Source organism: Lissotriton helveticus, chromosome 12 (assembly GCF_964261635.1).
Source record: "Lissotriton helveticus chromosome 12, aLisHel1.1, whole genome shotgun sequence".
Lineage (NCBI taxonomy): Eukaryota > Metazoa > Chordata > Amphibia > Caudata > Salamandridae > Lissotriton > Lissotriton helveticus.
The window spans coordinates 523,937,232-523,955,844 of NC_136073.1; positions in this window are offsets into that span (position 1 = coordinate 523,937,232).

The following is an 18,613-nucleotide window of genomic DNA, read 5'->3' on the forward strand; positions in this document are numbered from 1 at the left end:
TGCCACTAATTGTTGGGTGTGTGGTCGACTCCCCCCTTTTCAGACACCGAAGGGAGTTCTGCCACTCTTTCCTTATCCGTTTTCACATAATGGTTCGTGTGGAGCATGGTCCACGTTAACGTCATCCTCAACAGATATGTCTTTTCTTAACAGTACATGTTTTCCAGACAAGCAAGGTCTTTCCCATAGAACCGGGTTAGATCTAGAAAATGAAGTTTACAATTTAGGTAATTATTCTTCAAATTTCATGGTCCTGAATGTTCAGTCTGATACTACTCCAGACTTACCTGCTATTTCAGTACTACCAGTCAAAGGCGAATTATGTGTCCGAAATAATGGTTCCGTACATGTAGGACATAGCGATTGTACTACTATTGTCAAGTATAGTGACAGTGAGAAATCTATTTTCAAAGCTTCACGTCATTCATATTTTATTTGTGGTCAGACCGCATATGTTCGTCTGCCCCTCGATTGGGAGGGAACCTGTTACATTGCCTTCCTACTGCCACCAGTTTTCCTAGCCCCGTCTGATTATCATAGAAACACACATCTAGTACACATTAGACATAGAAGGGAGATCGAGTCCCCAATTGTCGATTATACTGAAACTGCTCTAGAACAGTATACAGATTTCAATAGAGGTTTCTTCTTCTTTATAGGACCTATCCAGAATAGTAAACTAATCCGTAGGTTAACCAGAACCCTTGAAGCTGTAGTAAATGAGACTGCCTCTGCTCTAGGTAACTTAACCGAAGAGCAATCTGCTATGACATTTGTAGTTTTGCAAAATCGTCTCGTCCTTGACGTCATACTGGCCGATAGGGGCGGGGCATGTAGAGTCATCGGATCTAGTTGCTGCATTTTCATTCCAAATAACGCGCCGTCTGTTTATTCAGCTATAACCAGACTTCATAAAATTGCCCATCTGTTACATCAAAATCCAGGCACCTGGACATGGTCCGGTTGGCTCTGGAGTATAATTTCCGCGTGGGGATGGAAAGTCTTGTCCTTTCTAGGTATTGCAGTAGCGATCATATTCAGCTGCTGCCTCTGTATACAATGTGGCCCTGCGATTTGCGGCATTTGTGCTACATCATGTATTCCTAGTCCCAAGTCCCGTTCTAAATCCCGTTCAAAAAGAATTCGAGACGAGCAAATGATACTGTATGAAATGATAGATGGTATCATGAATATTGATGTTTCCTGATGGAAACGTAGTGACAAGGAGGGAATGTGGAAAAGTAAATTTTTGCCATGTTCTGTGTCCCTACGCGTCCTCCATCATATGTTATGTGTGCATGATTAATATGCATATGTTATTCCCCATGTTTGATTAAAGACGCAATTATAGTTGTGTTCACCTCTAGTATGCCAGTTTCCAGTTCTCGTGAATAATACGAGTATTAGGCCTATGTAAAGTTACGTTGCCACGTTTCTCAGTGTGCACGTTATTCCATTGTAAAGTCCCCGTTTCTAGGCCTCAAAAGGGCCCGGACACCAGATTCAGCTCCTGTCTCCTGAAGCCCTCGCTGAGGAGCGATACAGCCCCCACCTGTATCCTCGACCCTTCACTTACTTCCTGCCTCACAGTGCCCGGTTCAGCCTGGCTCTGCCTCTGAGTCTGCCAAGAGTATGTTATGATTCCAGTTATCAGTTCAGTCCTCCTTCTCTGCATTCCTAAAGCTACTGAATCGCATCAATAGTTTCCGTCATTGTCTAGCTTTTACGTCTCCATGTAAGAGAAATACTGTATTAATGGTCATTTAATATTCTTCATCACGCACTACATGTAGAATAATGCATGCTCCAGTCTTAGAGTCTGTTAGCCTTTCCCCTCCTGACTTCTAGTTTATATCAACATGTTCCCTAAACATCAGATACTAGATACTGCTTAGGTACATGTCGCCCTGACTCTCCAGACTTCAGTCTCTGCTCCTAGCACAGAGTTCATAGCCCCCAGCTTCTCCTAGTGATACGTCATTGCCAGTTTTCGCGCACCACCAGGTTAGAGGTCCCGGCTCCTTAGGTAGCCCCCTCCATGGTTTCCGCCCCATTCATGACATATTCTGTTACGTTTGCATCACATGTCTATGTATACGCCCTGTTACACCCATTTTCACCCTTATCTTTCGCGACTGCTACGCGTCACGCCTATTGCTCCACCCACTGCTACGCCTATTGCAATGTAATGCTATGTGTTTGCGTTATGTATATATGCTCATGTACTGTTATTAAAAGTTAGCCTTCTTGTCCAGATTTTGCCCCCGGCAGCGCTTGCCATTCTGTTCCCGTGCAGGTTGTCCTGTTCCTGTCCTTTATGCTGTATTAAACCTGCAAAACTCCTACTACCTCGAATCTTGACTCTTATTTATTGAGCTATCTGTTATTCATTTATGCATTCAAAAAGAGAGGTATTATTTATTTATTTACCACAAAATCATGCCAATTATGAATAACTAGACCGAGTAATGCTGCTTCCCACGCTCACATACGGCAGCGAGGCCTTGCGAGGGTTGGACGAAGAAACCCTCAACAAAACGGTTGCTAAAGCTTTAAGAATAATCTTCAAGCTCCCTAAATACACCTCACCAGCCCAACTACGCCTCGAATTTGGAATAGTAAACCAGAGAATAAGCAGGAAGGCCGCGTATGTAAAAAGCTGGTATAAAATAAAGAGTGCAGAGGCGGGCTCGCTGACCTCATTCCTATGGGAGGATATATCAAGGAAACATGCCTCACCGGCCAAAGACTACCTCCAATCAGGGATCATCTTGCTAGCCCTGCAGAATTTTTGGGAGTCAGGACTCCCATTCAAGAACGTAAAAGACCTGGTGAATAAGTCAACAAAGCTCATCTCCACCGCAAATGATAAAGTTCAAGTTCAAGTTCAGGAATTTATAAAGCGCACTACTCACCCAGAGGGTCTCAAGGCGCTGGAGGGAGGGGTTTACTTTTTATCGAATAGCCATGTTTTCAGTTCTTTTCTGAAGGAGATGTGATTCTGAGTAAGGCGGAGGTGGGTGGGGAGTGAGTTCCAGGTCTTGGCAGCCAGGAAGGAGAAGGATCTGCCACCCATGGTGGTTTTTTGGATGCGCGGGACTGCGGCGAGGGCTTGATTGGATGATCTTAGTTGGCGGGTGGGATAGTAGAAGGACAGTCGGGTGTTGAGGCATTCGGGTCCTAGATTATAAAGGGACTTGTGTGCATGGGTAAGAAGGCGGAAAGTAATTCTTTTGTTGACGGGAAGCCAGTGGAGGTTTTTTAAGTGACCGGTGATGTGCTCTTGGCGCGGGATGTCTAATATGAGTCTCGCTGATGCGTTTTGGATGCGCTGGAGTTTTTTCTGCAATTTTGTTTTAATTCCGGCGTAGAGTGTGTTGCCATAGTCCAGTCGACTCGTGACCAGTGCATGGGTGACAGTCTTTCTTGTTTCGAGGGGGATCCAGCGGAAGATCTTTTTGAGAATGCGAAGGACGTTGAAGCAGGAGGACGATACGGCGTTGACTTGTCTGGACATTGAGAGGGAGGAGTCTAGAATGAAGCCAAGGTTACGTGTATGGTCTGTGGGTGTGGGCGCAGATCCCAGAGCGGAAGGCCACCAGGAGTCGTCCCAAGCTGAGGGGGATGATCCTAGGATGAGCACCTCCGTCTTGTCTGAGTTGAGTTTTAAGCGGCTCTGTTTCATCCATTCGGCTACTTCTTTCATACCTTCGTGAAGGTTGTTTTTGGCGGTGTTGGGGTCTTTGGTGAGGGAAAGGATTAGCTGGGTGTCGTCGGCGTAGGAGATGATGTTGAGGTTGTGTTGACGTGCGATTGAGGCGAGGGGACTCATGTAGACGTTGAAGAGGGTGGGACTGAGTGAGGAGCCTTGAGGTACGCCGCAGATGACTTCGGTGGGCTCTGAGTTGAATGGGGGGAGTCGGACTCTCTGTGTTCTCCCGGCTAGGAATGAGATGATCCAGTCCAAGGCTTTTCCTTGTATGCCGATGTTGTTGAGGCGTTGTATGAGGGTGTTGTGACAGACAGTGTCGAAGGCGGCGGAGAGGTCGAGTAGAATGAGGGCTACTGTTTCACCGTTGTCCAGGAGTGCTCGGATGTCGTCGGTCGCCGCAATGAGGGCGGTTTCGGTGCTGTGTTTGGCTCGAAAGCCGTTCTGTGAGGGATCCAGAGAGTTGTTGCATTCAAGGAAGGCTGCTAGTTGGCTATTGACGGCTTTCTCGATGACTTTGGCCGGGAAAGGGAGTAGGGAAATGGGTCGGTAGTTTTTCAGATCTGAGGAGTCTGCTGTTGGCTTTTTCAGAAGGGCGCTGAGTTCGGCGTGTTTCCATATTTCTGGAAAGGTGGCGGAGTCGGAGGAGCAGTTGATGACATCGCGGAGTTGGGGAGCGATGATGGAGTCAGCTTTGTTGAAGATGAAGTGGGGGCAGGGGTCAGAAGGTGAGCCAGAGTGGATTGAGTTCATGAGGCAGATGGTATCTTCAATGGTGATTGGATTCCAGGAGTTGAGGTAGTTAGTTGGAGGGGTGGGATCTGAAGTGGGTGGGGTGAGTCGGTCATTGGGAGTATTCTTGAAGCTGTTGTGGATGTCGGCAATTTTGTTGTAGAAGAAGGAGGATAGCGCATCGCAGAGGTCTTGGGAGTTAGTGATGTCGTTGGATGCTGCGGGAGGGTTGGTGAATTCTTTGACGATATTGAAGAGTTCCTTGCTGTTATGAGAATTGTTGTCGAGACGGTCCTTAAGTGCTGATTTCTTGGCGGATCGGATCAGTTGGTGGTGTTTGCGGGTGGCTGTCTTGAGGGAGTCCATGTTGTCTGAAGTTGGTTCTTTTCTCCAATTCTTCTCCAGGGTGCGGCATGTCTTCTTGGATTTTTTAAGGTCATCATTGAACCAGGGAGCTTTTTTGCTGGATGATTTCGACTGGTGTTTTTTCAGTGGTGCTAGTTCGTCCGCACTGTGGGTAATCCATTGCCTGAGGTTGGTGGCCGCTAGGTCTGGGTCCGTTGCCAGGGTGGGAATGTTTTGGCTGAGTGATGTGAGGAGTTGTTCGGTGGAGATTTTGTTCCATTTTCTTCGGGGAATGGGTTGTAGACGGTTGTGGGTCAGGGTTGTTTTGTAGCTGAAGTGAACACAGCTATGATCCGTCCAGTGGAGTCCTGTAGTGTGATCGAAGGAGATGTGCTTGCTGGAGGTGAAGATAGGGTTGAGCGTGTGTCCGGCTATGTGAGTGGGGGTGTCAACAAGTTGTTTGAGTCCGAGATTGGACAGGTTGTCCAGAAGGGTGGTGGTGTTGTTGTCGAGAATGTTGTCAAGGTGGTAGTTGAGGTCTCCTAGAAGAATGTAGTTCTCGGAGGCGAGGGCGTGCGGGCTGACGAAGTCAGTGATGTCGTCACTGAATTGAGATCGGGTGCCTGGGGGCCTGTAAATGAGTGTTCCTCTCAGTGTGGTCCTGGGGTCGGTGTGGATCTGAAAGTGGAGGTGTTCGGCGGTTGCAAGATTTGCGTCAGAGCTGGTTGTAATTTTGATGGTGTTTCTATGGACGATGGCGATGCCTCCTCCAGTTTTTTTATTGGTGCGGTCTTTTCAAATGATCTTGTAAGTGTCCGGTATGGCTATGGCGATGTCGGGGGCAGAAGATGCATTCATCCATGTTTCAGTAAGGAAGGCGATGTCAGGTGACGCAGTGTTGATTAGGTCCCAGAGTTCGGTTGCATGTCTGTGGACCGAGCGGGTGTTCAGTAGGATGCATTTCAAGTCTTTGGGTTCGGAGCTGTGTGTGGAGGAAGTGTGTTTGGTGAGGGTCCTGACGCAGTTGAACTTACAGGAGAGGCAGGAGAATGGGCCGTGGGTACGTCCTGGGGTAGCTTCGCAGCAAGGTGGGGTGCGTCCGGGGTTGAGGGCGAGGAGTGTCGCGGCATCATAAGTTATTCTGGGGGGTTGGGAGCGGCATAGAGCAGGGGGACGGGCGCTGGGCGAGGTCCAGGCGCGGACGGGCGTAGACGGGCTTACCTTTGGCGCACCTTTGGCGCGAATGGGGCGCGACCGCTGCGCGTGAACGCTGCGCGAGAATGCATCTGTCATATAAGGATGGAGGAAGGGGAGGGGCGAGGGAGGGTCAGCAGGGAGGCAGGGCGGGCTGTGGGGGCCGGGCTCTGAGGCACCAACAACAACAAGCGTAAGATGGCGGCAGCGTAGGGAAAAACGCAACTGGAGGTAGGCTGGGGCTCAGGTGACTGACTGTGCTTGCAGTAGGATCGCGCTATTTAAATTAGCGTTAGAATATCAAGCGCTGTAAATACAATGCCCCCAAATCTTTCCTATGTGTGCAACTATGAGCGCCGTGTCAGCAGTCCCCCAGAGGCTTTCAAAATGTCCCAATGAGGTGTAGTACCCCTCGCGCTGCAGCGTTATACAGAGTAGAAGGCAAATCCGATAATAATGGCAAATCACACAACAATGCAGCTTAGAGCAACGATACCGATCAGGAGCAAGGCAGCAGGGCAAAGGGAGCGACCGCTTCTGAACTGGTCAGGACGGTCACAGCGCGAGCGGGGTCAGAGCAGGCAATATACTTCGTGGGAGGGAGGGTCAGCAGGGAGGCGGGGCGGGCTGTGGGGGCCGGGCTCTGAGGCACCAACAACAACAAGCGTAAGATGGCGGCAGCGTAGGGAAAAACGCAACTGGAGGTAGGCTGGGGCTCAGGTGACTGACTGTGCTTGCAGTAGGATCGCGCTATTTAAATTAGCGTTAGAATATCAAGCGCTGTAAATACAATGCCCCCAAATCTTTCCTATGTGTGCAACTATGAGCGCCGTGTCAGCAGTCCCCCAGAGGCTTTCAAAATGTCCCAATGAGGTGTAGTACCCCTCGCGCTGCAGCGTTATACAGAGTAGAAGGCAAATCCGATAATAATGGCAAATCACACAACAATGCAGCTTAGAGCAACGATACCGATCAGGAGCAAGGCAGCAGGGCAAAGGGAGCGACCGCTTCTGAACTGGTCAGGACGGTCACAGCGCGAGCGGGGTCAGAGCAGGCAATATACTTCGTGGGAGGGAGGGTCAGCAGGGAGGCGGGGCGGGCTGTGGGGGCCGGGCTCTGAGGCACCAACAACAACAAGCGTAATATGGCGGCAGCGTAGGGAAAAACGCAACTGGAGGTAGGCTGGGGCTCAGGTGACTGACTGTGCTTGCAGTAGGATCGCGCTATTTAAATTAGCGTTAGAATATCAAGCGCTGTAAATACAATGCCCCCAAATCTTTCCTATGTGTGCAACTATGAGCGCCGTGTCAGCAGTCCCCCAGAGGCTTTCAAAATGTCCCAATGAGGTGTAGTACCCCTCGCGCTGCAGCGTTATACAGAGTAGAAGGCAAATCCGATAATAATGGCAAATCACACAACAATGCAGCTTAGAGCAACGATACCGATCAGGAGCAAGGCAGCAGGGCTAAGGGAGCGACCGCTTCTGAACTGGTCAGGACGGTCACGGTCAAAGAATATCTAAATAAGAGGACCCATAGCCGGTTCGTGATACAAAGCTATCCGAAATGCTCACCACAACCGTACTTCGGTACCAGCTTTTCCGGGCCATTAAAGGAAGGCTTCTTGGCACTGAGGATGGGGATCCTTCCTGTCAAACCACATTTGCCCCCCTGGAAACGTACATTCACATCTACACAATGCAGACTATGTGGCGAAACTAAAGAAGATATTCTGCATCTTCTATGCATATGTAAGTTCCTAGAACGGGAGAGGAGAGAACTGTTAAAACCGCATATAAATGAAATGCATATCCGGACTTGCAGACAGGCAGTGAAGGCGTGCTTCAGCGGGGCCAACGTTAAATTAACCTGCAGCTTCGTTCGCTACATAAAAACTGCCCAAATAAAGCTTCTCGCCGCAGCCTGAGCACAGTGGTGCACACCCAAGCTCTCTTACCCGGCAACTCTCTTTGACTCCCACTACCCTCCGACCCTAAGGCAGTCGTCCACGACCACACAATAGACTATTAGATTTACGGACACTGGCATCACCCCCAGACAGGGACTCACACTTATCTCTTCCTTAAATTTTATACCTTCATCGCAAATCGTTCGATTTTAATGATTGTTGTGAATCTATCTAGGACCCTAAATTAGATACCCCCGATTCATGCCCTTATGTGGTTATAATAAAACATATCCTTATAAAGGCATAAGAATCATGTCCATATTTAGTAATAGCCAATACAGTCCAAATACGGCAAGACTACTCCCATAGACTCCTAGAAAGTACAACGCGTTCTTTAAACAAACCAAGCCTCCAGCAGCCCGGGAAATCCCCCTGCTTTTGTTTTGATTTGAACAAGAACTCCTGGAGTCCAGAATGAACTGTTAGTTCTTAGTGACGTCTTATGTCCAACTTTACGTCAAACTCGGCACCTTTCAGGTATAAATATACCAACGTTGCCTTAAGGAAACACACGGTGGTTTGGAGCAGAGCGGCTATCTACTTGCCCGACGCCCAGCTGATGCAAGTGCCGAAGGAAGCCGACCCTCCCATTTGACGCACTGAGAGAGACGCTGTCTTTTCTCCAGCCAAGAAATTCCAGCTCCGGTGTTTCCAGTCACCCTTGCGGGTTGCTGGGAGATCGAGTCCCGAGAGAGAGATACAAGACCTCCTTCATTCTAGAACCAAGGTACGGAGCTGATTAAAACCTTGAGAGAATTCTTGATTCAGATTCTTGGCAAAAACCAACTTAACTTAAACTGCAACTTACTTACTCCTTCCCACGTATTAGGCTTAGGTCAGGTACACCGGGGTAGGCGTATCTTAGATGCACCAGTTGAGTACGTTTAGTCAATGATTTTATGTATATATATATATTTTATCCGTTTTAAAGTATCATATGGCTCAGAAACCATATAAATGCTTTTACGGTATTATTTCATAATACTCCTTTTACTGTACGCACTTTACTTCATGATAAGTATTGCAATTGTGGCAATTCATTTCTCTTGCATGAGAAAGAAGACTGCTCAATAAATAACACCTTTTATTGAAAACGCCCGTCTCTCTATTTCTCTGCACTCCTGGTGAAATTAAGCATGCACGATTGACTGAGTGAATTAGTTGTCTATTGTTTTCACACGACTCTAGAGATATACTCTTTATTCTGAGGGAGCAAAGTTGTCATGTTTATGCGGTTGTCAGAAACAAATCTCTTCTTGTCTAATCAAGAAAGTTAACTCCTTCCTGAACATTCGAGAAAGTTTCTAGTGACCTCTGAGCTAGCTGGCAAACCTAATTAAGTCTAACATAGTCAGTAGAGACCTAGATGACCTCAGTACTACGTCTAAACTGCTGTTTATGTTATTCCAATGCGCAGAGCCTATTGGGAATATAGGAACTAAACTACTTGATATCCATCACATTGTTTTTTAAGACAATATGAAATTATGTCACATATATGTATCCTTTCATACATTTTATATTGTTGCTTGTACAGCTAAGATTTTAATTAATCAAGCAATAAACTTACTTACTTACTTACTTAATTATACCGAGTAATGAGCCTCAAAATAAAAGTGTATAACGGATATGGCAATACCTTTGCAAATATGCTGCCATAAGGAGATAAAATATGCCAATCTGCCCGTCTTGACGTACTCAAAGAGGCTACACAAGGAGATCACAAACCAGAGGTGTGGGGGCTTAACTCAATCCTCTAGGACCTATTGAAATGCCTAAATATACGAGGTGAAGGACGGGACACACAACAACAAAAATCACTGATTGGACAAACAAAAAAGGGAGGAAGAAGCTGAGCTTCAAGCAGCTATAGCCGGATAACACATACCATTTTATATAACCCAAAAGAGGAGGTCCAAGGGTGACAATACACAATCGACAGTGTCAATTCAATCCAGTGTTGCTTGCATCTGGTGGAAATTCACTAACAAATGTCAGTCATTTGCTACAAGCATTTTGATCCAACAATGCGGAAAAACAACAACACCTACATCAAGTTCATAGACAATGAGAAATCAGACAATTTGAAGTTAGGATAGCATGAATTGGGCACAACAAAACAATTTGAAGTATTACATGCTAGCACCTATATTGCATTTGGACCAACGCACCACAAGAAAAAAGTCCAGTGGAAGCCAGATACCTTCCATCTTATTGCTGTGCAATCTGCCTTGGTACTGGCTTTGTACACCCAAAGTATGTGGCCCACATTCCCAGAAATAACCCATGTCCACTTCATATGGTTGAAGAGCAACATATACCTACTGATGTCACAAATATGAAATGTCCAAATGAAGATGACATGGTGAAGATACCTAAAACAGACCAACACAAATAGATTAGATGTGCACACGCACACAAGTCATTTATCACATTGGCAACTTCTAGAGAATACAGTCCTAAACAACATTCACATTTGCATAGGGAAACACTACTAAATGTACACCTTTCCCAAGATAATTCCAGACCTACACAGTCAGAGTTACCGGCTTACAAATCAGAATCAGACCATGACTACATGATTGCCTAGATTGTTATTTCATCCCACCATACTTACACTCAGGAGAAATAGGTTTGGATGAGATCCTTACTCAAATCAGCTCCTTCTTCTTCACAAACCATCCTCATCTTCATTCGGCATTTCAGGGTTTTCACCTGGTGGGTCTTCGTGGCCTGAATCCTCTGCAATGTAGGGGATGTTCCATGACAGGGCAATGCTGTGGAGTATGCGGCAGGCCATGATAATTTGACGCAACTTCCCGGGTGAGTAGAGGAGGGCTATCTCACTCCTGTCCAGGCATCTGAATCTAGCTTTCAGGACCCCAAAAGCCTGCTACACTGGCCGCAGTGTTCTTACATGGGTCTTATTGGACAGGACTTTCCCTGGGATTGTAGGATTCCTCAGGGGCCTGTTGGTTGGGATACGCCGAGTTTCCTAGATGGGAGATAGATAGAATGGTAGCATATGAGGACACACAATTAAATCATACATACTACCTCCATTTTACCAATACAGAGCTCAAAAACATCACACTTACCTACAAGCCAGGCTTTCTTTGGAAGTATCTGTGACACTAGTTGGGGTATGATGCTCTTCCACAGTACGAACAAATCATATGCAGATCCTGCGAAGTGGGAACAGATGTTTGAGATGTATTATTCTGCTAAATGAACAATTTGCACGTTGATAGAAGGGAACTGCTTCCTATTCCAGTAGAAATGCTTCCTGTGGTGTGGTGGTACTAAGGCAATTTATGTGTCATCAATCGATCCAATTACATGTGGATGTGAGCAAATCCATAGAAATCTGACTTCACAGTGGCTAAATGCTCATGTCTGGGGAAATGAATGTAGCTTCACATGTGTTTTAACATGGCTGCAAGCAACTCTGTGAGAACATACTTGAACATCAGTTGCGACATTCGACCTGACATTGCAACAGTGACTTGAAATGAACCAGCGGAAAGAAAATGCAAAACTGGCAAGAGTTTCACTAGTGGTGGTGTAGAGTTTGGATTATTAAGGTGAGGCAGGAGGTCAGGCTCCAACTGATGACTGAGTTCCAGGATTGTTTGCAGATTCAATCTGAACTTCTGTATGATGTGACGTCTTGCATGGTGTGTAGGTCAGAGAATGGGTGGAACACTGGAGGCTAGCAGCACTTGCCTCTCCCGGGGTACCTATGTGAGAAGTAAAAGTAAAATGTATATTGGTCTTAGTGTGCACAGTTACATATATGTGACCTGTAAGGCCAAAGTCATGTGTTTGTACATTTATGCATCATGAAGCACTACACATGTGACATCATTAAAGTCCAATCTGACTCATCCTCCAGTCATACACAAGCAGTTCTTCACAGGGCAGTTAAATGAGTGTGCACACCTTGAAATAAAAGTTGACAAATAAGCACTGTAGAGGTGTCCATGAAATCTATAATCTGCGAACGTGTTGTAAATAGTGCTGCGCTCATTGTACATATGTGCGCAGTAATGCACTACACAGATGAAGTGTTGTACAGAACATGATATGGAAATGGAGCGTATCAAATGTCAACATCTCAGCCCTCATTTGAGGTGGTGATGATGCACTTCTGCATGTTAAATACATGCGCACGTCAGCAACATTGTAAACATGACCGCTAACATGGCGGAAGCTTGACCTTGCTACAACAACATATAGAAGATTTTGACACCGGTGGTCAATGACTGCACATTGGGCTGTTACTTGCATGACAGTCTTTGTCATAGGCCTATGTTGGGAAATGTGATCACCGCGAAACACTGACTTGGAGCGTCTACGCTCATGACCATATAAGCAGCGTAGATGTAGGCCACTTTAACAAATATCACTCACTTACCTACCATCACTGCTGACATTAACACTGAGGGATAACAAATAGATTTCCCGTACATAAGGAGTATTGGACCTATATTATGTTAGCATGATGCATCTATATGTACCCTCTTTCCTTGATATATATATATATATTCACTGAAAAAACCATAGGTTATAGACCATATATAGTTAGGAATTAGCATTTACAAAACCTTGAAAATTCACTGAAAAAACCATAGGTTATAGACCATATATAGTTAGGGATTAGCATTTACAAAACCTTATTTTACTCACACAAAACCATTGAAATTCCATATATAGTTAGTTGTACTAACTATATATCGCGCACCCGCAATCCACTGCTGATCATGTCACATATTACATCATTCATGACATGGTCAGTGACATCACTGATGACATCACTGATGACATCTCAAATGACATCACTGATGACATCACTGATGACATCTCAATGACATGACTGATGACATCACTGATGACATCTCAAGGTTTTGTAAATGCTAATTCCTAACTATATATGGTCTATAACCTATGGTTTTTTCAGTGAATTTCAATGGTTTTTTAATAGCAAATATCAAAACCTTTACAATGTATTCTTCTTTAAATCGAAAAATATTTTTTACATGTTTTTAATACAATTTATTTTAATTATTTTTATTGTTTCGCTCCCGGTACGCGAACCGGTTAGCTTCCCGTTAGCTCAATTCGGAGCCGCGACCCGGTCCGCGAACCGGTAAACGTTCCGTTTGCGCAACTGTCGCGTTAGAAAACAACATCGTGACGCGTCGCGTCAGCATGACGTTTCGCGTTCTCGCGTGATACGTCATATGACGTGCTACGTTAGCGTACCCGGAAGCGCAGCGGTACGCGAACCGGAAGCGATCCGCGGCGCGGCGCCGACCGCGTAACGTAAACACAGCAGGTCATGTGACTCGGTAATAACACTTTTCATTGGTTCATTTCACTTTTGGTTTCCTAATGATGTAATACTAGGTCATGTGATCTAAAATGAACACTTTTCATTGGTTTAGAACTTTTGCTTTTCCCAAATGATGAAAACCCCTCCTTCTTTCCTCACTCTGACTTTCATCTTGGTGAGAGAAAGACCCTTTATTTACACTTTGACATGGCTTCATTAGTAGCTTCAGCTGGTTCTAACCCACCACCTCCACCAAATCCAAAGAAGAGAGGACCACCTGCTGAAGTAATTTTGCAAGAAGAGGAAGAACAGGAAGAGGAGGAAGAGGAGGAAGAGCCAAGGTTTTTGCCAGAGGAGCCCAGGAGGTACAATCGAAAAGAGAATTACATTTGGCAATTCTATAAATTTCCTGAGGGGCAAAAAAAAGTAAATGCACGCTACGTGTTTTGCCGTATATGCGGTGATAGATTGTCAAGGGGAACTGAAAAAAAGTACAGTTACGGCAATCACACTATGCATCGGCATATGAGTAGGTGGCACCCAAATAATTATAGTGCTGCCCAGCTACGTGATGAGCAACAAAATCCCCTTCCGATGGCAAGAAGATCGGTTGTTCCAGAGGTGTCGGGACCAGAGGCGAGGGAGATGATCCCAAACATTCAAATGTTGTTTGGGCACGTGAAGCAAGTGTGCGTGCACTGCGGCGAATTCATCTGCTACAGGGAAAGTAGCATCATTTTGATTATGAGAGCTATTCAGAATCATGTTAATGTTTGTCCGAAACGCCCCAAAAAATAAATTCTTTTTTTTTTTGTTGCTCCTGTTGAGCCCTTTACAATGGATCGTTTTTGTTTCCCCCCCCCAAAAAAAAACCAAAAAAAATATAAAAACGTTCAGAAAATACAAAAAAGTAAAAAAATGTTCAAAAAATACTAAAAAAAATATAAAACAACAAAAACATTAAAAAAAAAGTTCTTTTCAGAACTACCTCCCCGTTATAAAAAAATTGGTAGAATATTTGGAACTCTGCCAACCTCTATTTCTCTTAGTTCGCTCCCCGGAGCGCTACCCGGTACGCGAACCGGAAGCTAACCAAAAAAAATATTTTTTTTAAAAAAGAACAGTAAGTATAAGGTAAGGAAACAGACAGTTATGTGAAAAGAAAGACAGCTCTAGGGAGTAAACAAGAGATACTGTTACCTACAATCCACTGCTGATGATGTCACATATTACATCATGTATCTTGATTCGACCGAAACACAAAATGGTGGACTCCCGTAACGCTGCTGGTTTGCGAACCGGGCCACTTCCCGGGAAGCGGTCCAAAAAAAAAGGTGGGAAAGTAATTCACAGACACTAAGAGTAATAGAGACGGAGTGAGTGAACAAGACTGAGGAACTATGAGAAGAGAGGGACTGAGAAAAAGAGTGGAAGGAGTTGAGTAAGTAGGTAATAGAGAAAGGAATGAGGAAAGTAGCAAAGGCAGGAAACTGAGGGTTAAAGAAGTGAAGCAGTGTAACTAATAGTAGGTGAATGTGATAGAAATGTAACGAAAAGAGTACAAAATATTTACCTTATAATTGCCGTTAAATTACTCACTTTTTGTTTTTATACTTTCAATCTGTGAAAGAGATAACCAACATTTGAAAAATATTAAAACATGTATTTAAAAATTACAAAAGACAAGGGAAAAGATTGAAGGACAAATAGTTTTTCAACAACTTTGACACTGACAGAAGCTTCTGCTTCTCCAGGCCCCCTACACAGTCCTAAAGATATACATTTTAAACTAACAGTATCTTGATGCAGATGAAGTGAGGCCTATCTTAAAACATGGTGCATCTTTTGCATTGCTCTTGTTTCAGAAAAGTGTCGCTTCAGGATGCCAATAACATGTCTCCTATCCAGAGGTTTGTTTGAGGTGAGGCCTACTCAGAGTTCAAGATGAGATTTACACTTGTTGAAGTGTACAGAGGAGATAATATCTGTGAAAGTCTACCAATGAAGTGAGTCATGTCCACTGCACTCTTCAACAAAGTACAAACCTCCTATGTTTCCCTGGACAGACCTAAACTTGATCTGCACAATGTGATTCGTAATGATAGGAAACACAGGTGATGTAATTGAAATACGTGCAATTTATTTTGCTCATTTCTCAATCACATCACTTGCGTTTCCTTTGCTTAGGTATCTCATTGTGCAGATGTAGTCTAGCATATGAAAGAATACGCAGAAGTGCAGCACTGTATGCAACACCTTTGACACTTACAGAAGCCTCACCTTCTCCATGCCTCCTACACAGTTCTACATGTACATCATAAATGCAAACAGTACAGAATTAATTATACATGTTAAATGGTTTATTTTTGCTGTTCTCAGAATGTATCAAAATTCACTAAAAACAGTGACTTAAAGGTATTCATCATATAACAGCGGGGAAAAAAAAAACACAATCAAAATGATTGTGTTTAAAAAACCCATACAACATCAGAAATCAGAATTCAGAACTCCTTAAAGTTAACTTACTTTCCATGACGTCCAAGGGTGTCCTATGAACAGCTTACACTCTTTTGTGCTGTTATTACTTTCAGCCCGCCACTTTCTGAAAGAAAATCTCCATCGTTTTTAAAAACACGTTACATGCAATAAATGACTTCTTGCTCTCTACCACAAGTTTCCTCAAGGCCAAATCTGGTAAGAGCCATTTATAACTCTTGGATTTCTTGTAAGCCAATCCCGTCATTTGGAAATTCCGCAACTTTCAGAATTAAAATGTTGAAGATCATTTTCACAATCCTGGAATAGTAATATCTTCCCCTTCTTGCTCAGTCATGTTCTACATTTCCTATGACACTGATACTGCTTACTATGAAGCAGACTTACACTACCTCTATGACTACTACAATTATTTAATTCTCTACATCACTTTTAATCACAAAGCAATGTAAAACAGTAGACAGCATTGCAGACTTACATTCCCTCTACTCCATGTTTTGATTGGCTGCTTCAATTAGCTTATAAAAAGAAACAGTTTTTCTGAACTCATTCAAAGTGCATGTATTTCTCCATGACGTCCAGTCCTATGGTTAGAAGTTATGTCTCTGAACTACACTTATCCTCAAGGCCAAATTGTGTAGGAGCCATTAGAACTTCTTGAAATTCCACAGAGCACATCCCGAGATTACTTCCCTAAAATTTTGGTTTTAAAAACACCAGGTAAGAGTTTTTAAGGTCATACGGCAATTTTTTTTTGAAAATTAAAACAGAATCATTGCAGAATGACCAGCCATTTCTAGACTTTAAATAAGCTGTGTAATGTCCTGATGTTATTGAAGGGCCGTCATGATATATAATTTCTGCAGTTACAAAAGTCCTTCCTGATATTGACAACTGCGAAGCTACAAAATTTTTAATTAAAGTTGTCAATTTTGTTCCATCAGGCCTACATCGTTGGAACATTAAAATGACGTACTGGCCATATGTTCGTATAAATAATGTGGACATCATTTCAGATTTACATTGGCTACACTCCATGTTGTGATCAGCTGCTTTTACTAGCTTATTAAAAGAGACTGATTTACTGTCTGGCAAAGTTAAATATATAAATCTTTCTGAGTCTACACTAGTAGTACTTGATACCATACAGTTCTCGCAGTCATGCTGCCATTGATAAGAAAGCCCAAACAGCTGATCTACATCTACACCTTCAGCATGTAATACATCAAGCATGTACATTAAAAACTCCTGACAATCTTGCTGAATATTTTGAGAGAATTGTGTTTGGCCTGAACATCTGTCTAACAGATTTCGAATTTCAGACACACTTTCTATGTTTCTTCTATCAGTGCTACATTTCTCTAACACAGAATTTAACAAACTGCAAAATCTTTGATCAGAATTGACCACAATCTCTTCTTTTAAATTTTCTAGAGAAAACAAAACATTAACCACTACATTAGCATAGCAGTTGACACCAGAACTGTTTTCAAACTGAAAACCAACAACATCTTCAACAGAATCCTTTTTGTTTCTGCTTGTAATTTTAGGTTCATTGACTTTTTGTCTTTTTGCTACAACCTCCCCAGTATTGTTCTCATTTCTTCGTTTCCGGCCTACCACACGTTTCTCAAACAAAGGATACTGAGGCAAATGTGGCGCATACTCTCTTCTTAACCTATTGTATTCCTTAACACAATCTAGATCCGCACAAATGTTTGTGACATCACACTCAATCAAGTACAATCCCGATAAAGTTCTAACTCGTGACAATGCCACATATGCCATACCCTCCTTGAACACAGAACTGCCAATATTCACCAATGCACTGTCTACACTTAAACCTTGCGATTTATGGATTGTCACCGCATATGCCAAGCAAACAGGAAACTGCTTACGGCGAACATATAAGTCTTTTACAAGCAAAAATCTAGCAGAACAACGACCAATTAGCTGTACTTCCTCAATGCCATCAAATTTAATTTTTAAAAATTCAATTCCATCTCTATTTCTGTATTTCACAAAATCAACAACATTACCCATTGATCCATTTACCAGACCTCTTTCAACATGTAAATTCCTTCTTAAAATTATAAGGCAGTTCAAGCACACATTCAGAGTCTTTTCAAAACCTGCAGTTTTAGATATACTCTTCTCTAATGAGTCCAATTTTGTTTTCAGATTCTCAGACAAAATAATTGTTGATCCCATATGCTCTACTCTATCAATAGCTTCCAGTTTCACAATCTCTTGCTTTTCTAAATGCAACATTTTGTTGTTAAATTTGGCACATTCTGCAAGAGTTGGCATCAAACATATTCCAGATTTCTTCTCAGTAATTTTCTGAAAAATATTCTCAGGCACAACATCTTGTTCTGGATATAAATTTGACAGTAATCGTGCATGTAAAGCTTCTTTCCCATGCTCGGTCACTTTTCCAATTCTAACATCTTGTAGAATAGTCTTGTAAACTTCATCCTTCGCCTGACGCATATTTTCATGCAGTTCAGCATAATTGAAGTTTAACCATATATTGACGTTGCCAATGCTGCCTAGGCACTTCCTGGTATCTTCATGCGTGAGCATTTTGAACACAGGTTGCCCTTTCACTGGTGTCAGCTGCAAAAGATCTCCGAAAACAATGATGTGTTTGCCACCAAATAACACATCATACTCTGTTTTGAGAACTTCTTGCATCCTCAAATGCACAAAGGCAAGCATGACATTGGAAACCATGCTTACTTCGTCAATGATAAGAAGTTTCATTTTCCTCAAGATTCTTGAAACTTCAAAACAAGCATCTCCAGATAGCTTGTGATATTGTAATTTGTTGT